Source organism: Chiroxiphia lanceolata, chromosome 4 (assembly GCF_009829145.1).
Source record: "Chiroxiphia lanceolata isolate bChiLan1 chromosome 4, bChiLan1.pri, whole genome shotgun sequence".
NCBI classification, from domain to species: Eukaryota; Metazoa; Chordata; class Aves; order Passeriformes; family Pipridae; genus Chiroxiphia; species Chiroxiphia lanceolata.
In genome coordinates, this window is record NC_045640.1 from 34,533,440 (window position 1) to 34,545,025 (window position 11,586).

Genomic DNA, 11,586 nt, shown 5'->3' on the forward strand with positions numbered 1-11,586 from the left:
TCAGCAGCCAGGCTTCATTACTTCACTGAGTGGACCTGGCTGACTACATCCTCATCCTCCTAACCATCAGCCCAGTTTTAAGCAGGGAGGATGCTGGTATGCTTCTCCTCTCTCAGCAAAGCAGACTGATAGGACTTTTCGTATAGCTTGAGCTTTCTTCCAAGTTTTCTACAGCCACAGACAGACACTACAACAGGTATTAAACATATCATGATCTACTTTGAAACTTCTTTTCAAACCACTAGCCTAGGCACTTGAGAAATACTCATTACCATCTGACAATTTTGAAATACTACTACTAATATTACTACTAATAATAATTATACTTTGGAACGCTCTAAAAGCAAGTTTATGTCTAAAATGCACGTAGGAAGGGGATGAGTAAGAATCAGTTATGTCAATACAATAAGGCTTGAGGCACTTTCAGAATTCAGTCTTTCCGCGTGCCTAATTGCCTACACATAAAAGTTTCAAATCTGTTTGCATGCTTAGATTTTAAGATCAGGTGTAGATAACAGGTCACATATGTGCAGGTACAGTACAGCGTTTGGAAGATCTGAGCCTTGTAAATCAGCAGAAGCTTGGGAACTTAGCAAAATACAATTTTAAGTTAAATAGCAAAAAGATGATAAGTGTATATATGTCTAATTTGACAATACATTAGGTTTTGCTATTCTCTGCTAAGAATGATACTTTTAATCTCTTGCTGCATCTAAACATTTATTTGACAAAGATAAGCACAATTTTTTCATCAATATTACAAAAATTGCGCTGAAAATAAAAATATCGTTGCCATGGGACAAAACTTTAGATAATATATGCAGAAGTTACAGTAGCATCCAGGAGTTAATATTTTGTAGCCATCGTCATTAGGGAAAATCTGTATTAACAGTTAGCATTTTTTTCCTCAGTAAAGTGCTTTCAAAATGTTTGCTAATTAAAACCTTTATATCTTTTAGACAGTAAAAGTGCTTTTTCCAACATGCAACAGCTATGTAACTTATTTTATTAGTGGTTTAGTAATAAAGTCAGATAAACCTTTGATTTAGTAATTAGCATTTACAGAATGGTTTCTGCCTTCAAAGCACTATGCAAACATTAACTAATTAATTCTTGCAACTAACTCCATGTAACTCGAGGAAGCAAGTATATTCATACATACTTGCCTGTTTGAGGAAGAAAGTGTTATCTCAGACATGTTATGAAACAGAGAATTAAGACATATAAAATAGTTATTCACTTAAGTCCACAAAGATGGAAGCATTGTCAAATTAAATAACTAAATTATTGTCATGGTTTAACCTGGCAGGCAGCTGAACACCACACAGCTGTTTGCTCACTGCCCCCCTCCCAGTGGGATGAGAGAATGAACTGGGGAAAAAAAAGTAAACTTCATGGTTTGAGATAAAGACAGTTTAATAGGACAGAAAAGAAAGGAATAATAACAGTAATAAAAGAAGAAGAAAAAGACTTGGAATATACAAAACAAGTGATGTACAATGTGATTGCTCACCACCTGCTGACCAATGCCCAGGCAGTTCCCAAGCAGTGGCCTCCGGCCAGTTTTCCCCCTAGTTTATACACTGAGCACTCTTGCAACTCATGTACCTGTCCCTATAGGGTTGAGCTTGATTTTTCATCCCACTTCCTTGTGTCCTTTCCATGTTCACGCAGATAAAACCACAGGGTGACCTATGGTGTGTACCCACTATATCCTCTCTCTTGAGCAGAGTAGTGCTTAGTCCTAAGAGCTGAGTATAGTATCAGTTCCTCTTCAACAAACATTTAAAAAATCCAAGAAACTTCAAGACATTTTTAATAGCTCAACTGAACAAAGTTTTCATATATCATGGTGTCTTCTTCAAGCAAGAAATACAGAGCGAAACAGCAACAGAGAGATATCTGCTAATGCACACTTCATCATTACATTCAGATAAACAATAAAATTAAATAATGTAGGAGGTTTATAAAAGTTAGAGAATTAGGGACTAAGCACCCCTTGGTGATCAGCTATTTGTTAAATATTGAAGAGTAACTTTTTGTAATTTTGTTTCTGTAAGCTGAACCTGTCAAGTGGAGACTACCAGAAAACAGAGCAATGCTGCATTTTGTGTTTGTTGTGCCAAGCACTATTTCTCTATGGAAATGAACAGATTTTTTTTTTAATTTGCTATTTTATTGTATTTATAATTAGCTGTCTGAAAAAAAAGTTCCATCTTTTAGCATCTGCAGTGTTGCATTGATTCTCTCATTACAGCAAATACACATGACCCCCGGTGTTCAACTGTAAACAATAATAGTTACTGGCTTCATTAGGAAGCTAGCAGATGGCTTATAAGTTCTCATGGTAGCATTTATCCATTTGAGGCTTGCAGTGTGCAAATGTTTGTCTTTTAAACAGGATAAAACAATGTAAAAGGGACTCTGTGCTTTGTTTTTATTAGTAGCAATTTATTTGTTTTGCAAATTTGAATATGAGTATATGATGCACTGTCAATATTTCCTGGCTGCAGGTAAAATACTCTCTGGGCCTTCCCTCTGTCTCTGTGGCATTTTCTGTACCAGAAGAAATGAGGTCAAATGCTATTTCTGGAGCTTTGACAGAACTGTATTTTTCTTAGTAGGACTTGTTATAAACCCAAACTCCCTTCCCTCCCCTCCCCTTCCTTCCCTTACCGTGGTGCCCCCCTTTCATCAGAGAGGCAGTACTACCTAAATTTTACTTTACACAGACTGGGGATCTGACCATGGCAATCATTAGTGCCCTTCTGTCATTCCAAAACATTTACACAGCCAAACTTTTGTGCACAGTTTTGGAATAACGGCTCGTTTACTGTCATCACCAGTCTGGTGCCCGGAGTGTATGAACTTCAGGATGCTTCCCAGATAGGCTGCAGGCAGTTGCAATGATTGTCAAATATAACTGCCACACTGATTACCTCAACAGGCAGAGCTATCCGAAAATGAGTTAATATTCGGTAAAATTTGGTAGAGCATAAGAGCACTTTTAAAGCAAAGCAGTGTGTGAGTCTTTGATGGTTTTTCCCATACTTTGAATACAGCTCAGGCTCTCATTACTATTTTCACATACTTGGTTTTGTTGGTAGCTGAAATCAAGCTACACTATGAGGAAACAGAAGCAGGGTTCTTCTATTAAATATGGTGTTAAATACCTCCAGCTCTCCTTGAAAGCACACATGGTGGTGCAAACTCCCTCGAAGCTGCATTACAGCTGGATCTGCACATGGAAGAGCCAATAATTAGTTTATAGTTCGTGTTCATTCAGTATTGGCTTCTCATGGTTTCTTCACATAAGCATTTGACTTACGGTTTTTACTACATGAAGGCCTCTCTTAAGCCATGTGAAATCAGCCATTTGTTTCAGAAAGGACAATCAAAAATTAGAAACCTTTGTATAGGGAAAGTCTTCTTTTGAGGGTTTAAATGAACCTGACTGCCTGGGACTTGTGTTTTCGTCTTGTACAGTAAGGGCATGAGTATGAAATTAGGGTAATTGGAGTAAAAAATGATCTAGTAAGTCTTTAGTGTTTCATATTGTATTTTCATGTTCAATATTCAGCTTTTAAATTCAAAATTACTTTTTTTTGAGGGACATCTATATATCCTGGAAGAGAGATTGGAATTTTGCTTTCAGAGCAGGTATTTTCACTTTTTAATCTTCTTCTGTTTTATTAAAAATAGTATTTGCATAAAAAAATTTCTTTCTTCTAAGCACATCTGCTCTTGATTCTACCTCACCCGAAGATCTAACCCTTTGCATATGATATCTTCAATGAAGAATGAGCAGCGGGAGCTGATGAGCTTTCAAGAAATAAAGATCTTATTTTCATGCAAATGTACTAGTAATTAAAATCGATGGGAGAAAAGAAAAAGGCAACTCAATATGCAACACCTTCAAATTTAATTTGAAGTATAATAGTTTTAAACTTTTCCATAAGAACACCCAGATTATTTAAGTGGTTTCATTTTGAGAACAGTAATAATTGTCATTCAGATTAATGGGTTAGTTTTTCTTATCAAAAGACACCTTTAAAATAAGTTTAGGGGTAATAGAAGTTTTAAATGTTGCGATTTTTTTCCCTGTGGTTTGAAATAAAGTTGGTTGAATTCTTAACTAAACTGAACTTCAATTCAAGCCTGTGGGTGAAATGTAGCTGTGCTTAAACAGCCAGCCTAAGGCCTACTACAAGCCTAACATGACTTCCATCACAGAAAGTATGCCAAGCTGCGTCTTTAGCATTTACTGTTGCATCATTAACCAACTTGCTTTCCTGAAGGAAGCATTTTACTGAAAAAAATTCTCTGTTTTTACTAAGTTTTACCATTCCTTACTAATCACTTAAAATCTTCTCCTCTCTTTCCCTCTTTTCCCCTCTCCTCCCCTCCTCTCCTCAACGAGTTTGAGATCTTGAGCATTCTCTATTCTCATGTCACATGAGCACAATTCACAATAAAATAAAAACATTGTCTAAACATTGAACCTAGTTCTGTTCATATTCAAAGCTGTAAGGCTGCAAAGTTGGAATGCATAAAAAACTCCTGCCATTTTATCCTACACTGTTTAACTATTATCCTATTATGACAGGTGCATCTCTATTGATTAGAAATGAGTTTATTTCTGATGGGTTTGAAGAGTCTGGGCATTATATACATTTATATATATGTACACACACACACACATATATAGGTGTGTATATATATATACAGCTTTCTAGTATATATATGCACACATATATATACTAGAAAGCTGCATAATTTAGTTCCCACAGAATAAAGAAGTGAGGTATTGATGATTTATTGATTACCACTTACATTTAGATGCTGTGATACAGGAGCTAACAAATAATGTAAGACCACCATACAGACCATAGCTGATGACCATTTAGTTATAAATGAACTACCAATAAGTACATTAAATATAATAATTCTTTTCAATATAATAACATAAAGCAAGCAACTCACAGTAAGTCCTTTCTTTCAAGTACAGTAGTAAGATTGCTTCCATTTCTGTTTCTATCCTCATTTCATTTTCATAGCTTCATTCACTACATGCCTATTAAATATATTATTATATTTCTTCCAACCTATTAGAAAGACTTATAGAAAATTTCTGGATGTCTTGAAAGCTTCATAAAAGAAACAATTAAATGGAAAATTTTCCAGAACAGGATCCCCAGAAACTATTCTCAAATGCATTGGGTCTATTTGTATTCATCATTGTACTCACCAAGAGTAGGAATAATACCCCTGATGCCAGACATGCTAACAGCAGATTGCTCTATTTTGCATATTCTACCAAAAATGTTTATTAGTATTGCAAAACTGAGCATTCAAAAGTTAGAAGCTGACAATATTATGAAAAGAAGCATTAGGAGATTGCTTTGAGGAGGGAGAGTAGAGATAATTTGCATCTTAATGTGTGGATACAAAATCTGGAAATCTACCAAAGGTGAATATCTGAATGTCTTTAAGGAAAATTCTTTACAAAAAATATTAGATATGAAGTATGGATCTAAGATTCATCAGAGAGTTTGACAGCACCTTTATATTACCATCACCCAGTAAGATGATGAAAATATCTAAGATATATTAAGAATTAAGCAAAAATAGTCACAGGCTAATTCAAGAGAATTATAAAGGAAAACCATGAACAATCTCCATACTGACTTAGAAATATTTAATAATATAGAGAAACTACAAAGACCAACACTGAACTGGTCAGCATGGCAGAGATTAGTTCATCCCTTTGCTGTGAGAAGGATTCAGATGGGACAAGGAGAAGGTTTATTTTCTTCTCAGTACCATGATCTCCAGCACAAAAACCTCTCAGGAAGGATTCCTCACCATCACTGCTTTCAGTCTTATTTTCTCCATAGGCATCTGACATCAGTAGGAAGAAAGCTATATTGCTCTATGTAGTGAAGGTTAGAACTCACTGTGGAAAAAAAAAGACCTATCTATTCTATTCATTTTCTCATGCCACACTTAGTATCTTAGTATTAGAATTCCTTCCAATAATGAGATACAAGGACCATCCTCATATGGGGAAGCATATATATCATTTTGGTTTGCTTCATCGAGGAGGGGTCTGTTTCATGGTTTAGCTGGTCTTGCACATGAAACAGAAGGTAGTGCCCCTGTGGGATTGTCTTTTCTTTCTGTAAGGATTGATTCTGTTTTTTCTTCTTCCCCCTACCCTCAGTCCCTCCAGAATTTTGCCTGTCCTACAGGTCATGTTATTCTGACATAGGCTGGCAGTGAAGCAACTCTGCCAAAATCACATTCTTCACCCTCTAGATTTCAGTTACCTTGGCTTGAGGCTGCAGAATACTGAGATCTCAGATCTTCAGACTTCAAATCAATGAAAAATAAATATGAAGAGTGCAGAATGAATTTTATGTGTCCAGAATTGACTCTGATTTTCAGAAGATAAGAAGTAGGCTAGAGCACCTGGAGAGCTGCAGGTTTTACTCTGCCTTGCTATAATCTAGGTAACTGAAATAAGAACAATAAAACAAGATCATTATCTAGTGCAGTTCAACAAAAACAACTGCCTGAGAGTGAGCATTAGTCTTAAATGCAAAGATGTAAGAATTCACAAACAGTCCAGAATTAAGGACTGAGTTAGCCATTTACTGCTTTCTATTTTCAGAGCTCTTCTATTTTCTATGAGCTCTTCAAGTACCATCACTTATTTCTTTGCTTCAGTTTCAGCTAAGTGTTCATTTGTGAGCTGTTGTTGACAAAAGAATAAGCTATCTTGATGCTAATGAGTATGGTTGTATTCGAAGTGTAGCTTACACTTGCTGTTGCCTTAATCTTCACAGAATCAGAGAATCGTTAGGGTTGGAAGGGACCTCTGGAGATCATCTAGTCCAACCTTCCTGCCAAGGCAGGGTCACCTAGAGCTGGTTATACAGGAATCTGTTCAGGTGGGTTTTGAATGTCTCCAGAGAGGGAGACTCCACAACTTCCCTGGGCAGCCTGTTCCAGGGCTCTGTCTGCCACCCTCAGTGTAATGATGTTCTTCATGCTGAGGTGGAACTTCTTGTGTTTTAGTTTATGGCCATCTTGCCTAACTCGTTCTCCTTGTCTAACTGAAAAACGCAGCCTTCATGCGACTTATGTAAACCGAGGATTTGGTAGCAATAGCACTGCTTCCAGTCACTTCCAGTTCTTGAGTATGTACCTTCAAGGGGAGAGGAGAACTCACACTGCAACACTCAAAGTGCAAGGATATATACAGTAGTTATGAGCTCACATATACTGCATTAGGTAGAGAGTAGAACAATGAAAAACATCACTTAGTGCATACTATACACACTTTTGAAATACAATGTGCTAAATCCCTCTTTATTCTCAGAAGTATTATAGCATATATAGTATATATTCTGTCTGTCCTCTACCTGTATTCCTCCTTCTGGTTTTCTGACAATAAGTGGAAGATTCTCAGAGAAAGAAAAAAATTCATTTTCTGTCAGTCACTAATGTTCCAGAGTGGTGTGAATGGTGCTGCATCCAGTTGGTGGCTGGTCACTAGTGGTGCCCTCCAGGGATCAGTGTTGGGCCTAGTCCTGTTTAACATCTTTATTAATGATCTGGATGAGGGGATTGAGTTCACCATCAGCAGCTCTGCAGATGACACCAAATTGGGGGGGGCGGGGAGAGTTGATGTCCTGGAGGGTAGGAGGGCAGGCTAGAGAGATGGGCTAAGTCCAACAGGATGAGGTTCAACAAGGCCAAGTGCCAGGTCCCGCACTTTGGCCACAACAACCCCCTGCAGGCTGGGCAGAGTGGCTGGAGAGCAGCCAGGCAGAAAGGGACCTGGGGGTTTGGATTAACAGCTTAACATGAGCCAGAGTGTGCTCAGCTGACCAAGAAGGCCGATGGCATCCTGGCTTGTATCAGAAATAGTATGGCCAGCAGGACCAGGGAAGCGATTCTTCCCCTGTACTCAGCACTGGTGAGGCCACACCTGGAGTACTGTGTCCAGTTCTGGGCCCCTCAGTTCAGGAAGGATATTGAGGTGCTGGAGCAGGTCCAGAGGAGGGCAACTAGGCTGCTGAAGGTTCTGGAGCACAAGTCTTATTAGGAAAGGCTGACGGAGCTGGGGTTGTTTAGCCTGGAGAAGAGAAGGCTCAGGGGAGACCTCATCACTCTCTACAACTCCCTGAAAGGAGGTTGTAGCCAGGTGGGGGTTGGTGTCTTCTCCCAGGCAGCTATCAGTAAGACAAGAGGGCACAGTCTTAAGCTGTGCCAGAGGAGGTTTAGGTTGGACATTAGGAAGAAGTTCTTCACAGAAAGAGTGATTGGGCATTGGAATGGGCTGCCCAGGGAGGTGGTGGAGTCACTGTCTGTGGAGGTCTTCAAGAAGAGACTGGATGAGGCACTTAGTGCCACCACCACAGGGTGGTGTTCGGTCATCGGTTGGACTTGATAATCTCAGAGGTCTTTTCCAACCTAGTTGATTCTGTGATTCTGTAGCCACTGGCATAATTATCAGTTCACTGCACAGACAGACAAACAAGTAGATTGATGGCAAGAAGTGTTAATCTTTGTCTTCCTGAGACAAATTCAAACTAATATTCTAGTTTTCAATTCTTTCCACACTCTGTTGTATTATGAGTCTGGATTTAACGTTCTCCACCTTCTGCACATCATTTTTGTCCTTTCTAGCTGCTGCCAGATATTGAATGGCTAATGGTATTTAATGTTTTTACCAAATAGTTTGAACATAATTTAATGTAATCATTTATCTAATTACCTGATGTTTTAAACTTTGTATCGAACGCTGCTAGGTCTTTGACATGCTCAGTACAGCCCATAATTTAGAGCATAATCTCTGTTATTTTTTTAACTTCCTTATGCTTACTTTTATACATTTTATATCTTCACTTTTATGGCATACACATATCCACTCTTTTTTTCCCCATTCAATTTGAACTATATTTTCCTCCTTTCTGTTCATGATCAGCTTTTACGTGTATTCCTCACACATCAAATTGCACACCTTGAAGCTCTGTCAGTTGTCCATTAATATGGTAAAAATGAGAGTCTAATGCTAAGCTTTCTGCATTTGTCATCTTCCTTTCACATTTGTGGTCATTCCTTGATTTTGTAAGCAACCCAGCTTGTTGTCCAGTTGAGTATTACTTCCTTACCTTCTTGCCCTATTCATTAATAGCATATTTGGTACTGGATTAAAAACTTCCTTAGAATCCAAGTGAATAATATATGCTTCTCTACTTTTGTCTGCTTTTATTGTCATTTCCTCAAAGAAATAAAGCTAGTTTTTTATATGTGATTTCCATTTTGGTAATCTTCACACTGAAATATTAAAAATTCTATTTGCATGGAAGATCTTGGCAGTTTACCAAAATAGAAATGTTCCCCTTGTATTTTTAGATACCTGTCATAATGCCATAAGCAATATTTAACATTTTACTGACAGTGCATAAAGCAGTGTATTTGGTACTGTATCAAATGCAAAAATATGTTTTCACATAACAGAAATGAACTACAGCCTAATAACAAAGTAGATTTCATCAAGAAATACTTTAAAATGTCATGAAACATATATTTTATGCACGAAAATCTGCCAGTCAAGTTTTTACATCAGTTACAGTTTCATAAAGTACCCTGGGGTGCGACTCTGTAGCAATGTGAAGACAACAAAGGAAATATGAACCTGCAAAAATGTCACAAACATATGAAATCTAAAAAGTACCCATTAAATTTGATGGAAGAAGAATTACTGATCCAACATAATAGGCTGTTATATATTTAAAACTGGAAATCCTTTAAAAAGTCTTGCCACGAAAACCCCTATGAATTCCACAGGGATTCATGGTGAAAAGAAGTCTGATTTGAGACTCTAATCACATCCTATTTTTGTACTTCTCTAAAAATTTGGGGCAATTAAGGGCAATATAGCAACAGGGTTTTTTTTTTCCTTGCGTACTTCATATTTCTTTGTGCTTTATTAATTGATATGGATTTTAAATAATGACAAAAACAAACAGGAAAATGTGAGCATCTTCTCTGTTTGCTTCATGGAATCAGAACAAAGCCTGGGTTTGTGACTCTCCATGCAGAGAGAAGACAGTTGTGTTCCATATGCAAAGCATATGGAACTCGACCACTACAGCCAACTTCCCTAGTCAGCCTCGGACTACCTCAGAGGACTGGTTCTCCACCATTCATGTGACTTAATGCTTTTGCTACACTGACTGATGTGTCCTAACATTGTTTCTTGAGGGTTTCTGGCCCCTGGGGTTGTCCATTGTGACACCTGATCTTGCAGACTATGCAAGCCCTAAGCCCCCTGAACCACACCAGATAGAGTTGTAACTGGGAGCTAAATAGTGAAGTGACAGCTGACATCTCCCTCTACATAATCTTGGACCAGCAAGAATCCTTCATGGCATATTCTCTTTCACTCCCTTCAAAGAGGAGAGACAATTTGTATTGTATGTTTAGGGACTTCACTGGTCTCTGAGGCTGCAGGAGTTCTTCACGACAAACCTTTGTCCCACTAACCATTAATTTTATGACATCGTCAACACACACTGACATCTCCTTATTGGCTCCCATTTTAAAGTAATATACTGGAAAACATCTCAGGCAGACCACTGCAAATCTCCACTTGTGATCATCTCCACAATGAAAAATTACTATTTACTCTGATGCTCTCTTTTCTATCTTTTAACCAACTATTTATCCATGCAGGAAAACTCTGTTTTTAAGCTGTCATTGTTTAGGTAGATTCAGGGTCCCCTAGCCTAATGTTGTCCCTAAGGCCTGCCCTCTACTCCCATGGATTTCCAGTTCTTACCCTCAGTCCCACCATCCCTATCAGGATTGTATTGAAACAAACCTTAATTATTGCCTAGCCAGAGCTCAGGTTCAAATGCACCAGGTTCAAATGGTGGACTTGGTAGAGCTAGGTTTATGGTTGTAATCGATGATCTCAAAGGTCTTTTCCAACCTAAATGATTCTATGATTCTACAAGTCCAGAAAGAGCAATATAGCACCCATAGTTTTTGAGATATATATATATATATATCACAACTCACAATAGGTCTTTTCTGCTTTTCCAGACTGTTTCTTCCACATTTAATTAAGAAGCACACTCTTTTCAACCACCTTTTCTGAACTGTGTCAAAGGCTAACATTAAGCTTAGACTGACGCCTCCTAGCATGCTTAAGGCACCTTGTATACTGTTCTCCCTGGGAATCTCCTGGACACTTGTCCTGCATTTCCTTGGAGTCCCTTTTCTACCATCAGCCTCATCACCCCCTGTAAGCTTTCTAGCTTTTCAAACCTTAACCCTACCCATTGAGACAAACCCTAGCCTGAGGCTGGATTCACCTTACTTTCAAATTCTGTTATGGGCTAAAGGTATCATGCCTTAAAAGAGAAGGTAAGAATGTAGCATTGGTCCTGTTAATGTTTTAATAATCTAATGGTACAATTTACTCCATTAATACAGAAAGGATACTTTAACAATACAGTTAAAATTTACAGTTAAAATTGTATATAAACTTCATTTTTCCTACTCAGT